General features: G+C 45.7%; 2 long non-coding RNA genes across 2 annotated transcripts in view; one reads left to right on the top strand and one right to left on the bottom strand.

Annotated features, from left to right (window-relative positions):
- Positions 1-2315, top strand: part of LOC116669868 (uncharacterized) — an 827043-nt gene that overhangs the window by 322773 nt on the left and 501955 nt on the right. The window lies entirely within an intron of this gene.
- Positions 1-2315, bottom strand: part of LOC116669853 (uncharacterized) — an 11629-nt gene that overhangs the window by 9200 nt on the left and 114 nt on the right. The window lies entirely within an intron of this gene.

Below are 2315 nucleotides of genomic sequence, written 5' to 3'. Positions count from 1 at the left end.
GATGGGGGGGGGGGGACAATAAACATAACACTTCTTAAGTGCAATTATTGAAGGGGACACAAATAATTTATGCAAAATTGTACTTGTGTAGAATATGTGTCGTGGAAAAGTAAGTAAGCTGGCAAAGCTATTTTATCTTTAAACATCAGATGATTCTTTTCTCTAATACAGATGATGCTGAACTGAGAACAGAGCGTCCTAGCAAGCAAGCTAATTAGCTAGCCAACCAGCTGGCCACTAAATTAAAACGCAAGATGAGTGACTTTGTTCGGCTCATTTTCTATATCCAGCGTGTGGCACAAAAGCACGCTGGGTGGAATTAGCTAGCTAGCTAGCTAACTATCCATCAGGCTACCAAAACAAGCTACGTGACTTCACAACTGCTAAAATAATGGAAAAATACCATGATAAATTATTAATGCCTCAGCATCATCTTTATTAGAGAAAATAATCACTAGCCACGAGTCCCACCGGACTCCTCTGTGTGGCTAACGTAAAAGGGAGAAAACCAAACAGTTGACCAAGCCACTGTGAAGCAAGGGTGGGGGGGACTTTTTTTGCTACATTTGTGTTTGTATTGGTTTACTACAATGGGGTAGGTCCTGACCCCCGTTGACCCCCCAGCTTACCTATCAGGGGTCTTGTGCTGGCTACAATAAGCCCAGTGAAACTAGAATTAGAAACTGGAACTCTACCCTGCGTGGAGCAATCAGTGTAGCCATTTTGGACTAATTAAGTCTCTTTACAAGCTTTGCATGGATCCAGTGACAGAGCTTTCTACCGCACAAGAGCGACAGGAAACGTTCTCAGTGAGACGTCGCCTCCACTTTCCTGTCCTCCTTTTGTGAGAATGACACTTGAACCTTGGAAGCAGCCAAAGGGCTGTTAAGTGGCCTCTCTTTCACTGACTCACCAGGGTCAGGGTGGGGGGGTCAAGCCTGCCTCTCGTAGTCTCAACTCCTTATCCCTTGCGTAGCCCCCGGCAACCTCCCGAGCCTGCCTGCTTGACTGGCTGGTGGCTGAATCCAGACTGATTTGGCAGCTCTCCAGGTCAAAAGGTTTGACTTGAATTTCCAGCCAAATCGCTACGCTTAATTACCTTGTTTTCCCCATAATCACATTTGACACCCCCCCCCCCGCTCTGCAGAATGCCGCATAGGCTACCCTCACGCACATCTGTCAGCTTTTTTCTCACCCATAAGCTTCTGAGAATACGCCTCAGGAGAGACAATAATCAAGACGTGGTTATTGTCAATCGCATAATTAGGACAGGATGCACCATTTATAGGTGGCCACTGACATTTAATACGGATAAATCTGTTGGGCCGAGTTTCAAAAGCCTTGTAATTTTTTGTGTATGAGCTGCATCACATCATTCAGCTGGATCAGCACTGCAGGAAAAAAAAAACTGCTTGCATCAGGCCGAAGTACCTCGATCATACTCTGAAAAGGAAAGGTTCAAAATGAACATTGTTTCCGTGCCTCAGTCCCATCCGGATGGCTCAGGATGCAGCGTCATTTCAATGCAAAACCCGGAGATGAAAAGAAAGGGGTGTGTGTGAGGGCATTAAAGGAAGGAAAAAAGAGAACTGGGAAGGATGGGGGAAAACAAATGAGAGAATGCGACCTGTCGTGCATGAAATTAACAGATACCTCCAAAATACTCCTGCCTGCGATGTTATATGGCAGGCCCTCCTGGAAGTCGCTCTGCCTCTCTTTCTGTTTGTCTGCAGGGAAGGCAGATGTGAGACAGTGTAACCTTTAAGGGACGTCCAAATCGATAAAGCTCTCCAGTTCCCCAGATCTCAGCTCTGCTGTTGCCTCGAGCGAAAGGCTCAGGCTGGGCTATGGGATATTTGCTCTGCCACTTGTTTTCCTTTGAACCGCCTGGTATCGTTGGGGAAAACCTTTGCAGGGACTTCTTTCCCCCAATCCCTGTGTCCTTGTTTTTGGTTTGTTCTTCCAAGGCAGACTGCCTGTAGCCAGAGTGGATATAAGATCCAGCCCCACGCTCTGACTTAACCACTGGGCCACATAACAACATGCCTGAGGAACTGGCTTTGCTTCCCAGAGTCTGACCGATACTGGATTTTTTAGACCAATGCTGGTATTGATTTTTTTAGAGTTAAAAACCCTTTGAACCCTTGGCTGTGCTTGGTGTTCATTCCTTCTCTTCACAGGGTTTTAGCAGACTCACTATTTGTCTGAAGCCATGTACTACATTGACATTTTGCAGGATTAGATCAGCTTATCAGAAATGCAATCAATGGCTTATCGTAGGTACATACTTGTTCTAAGGACAATTTTCTTAAAAA

The sequence above is a fragment of the Etheostoma spectabile genome, chromosome 20 (assembly GCF_008692095.1).
Source record: "Etheostoma spectabile isolate EspeVRDwgs_2016 chromosome 20, UIUC_Espe_1.0, whole genome shotgun sequence".
Lineage (NCBI taxonomy): Eukaryota > Metazoa > Chordata > Actinopteri > Perciformes > Percidae > Etheostoma > Etheostoma spectabile.
The sequence above is the reverse complement of the archived record's forward strand: the minus strand, read 5'-3'. Positions and strand labels throughout refer to the sequence as shown.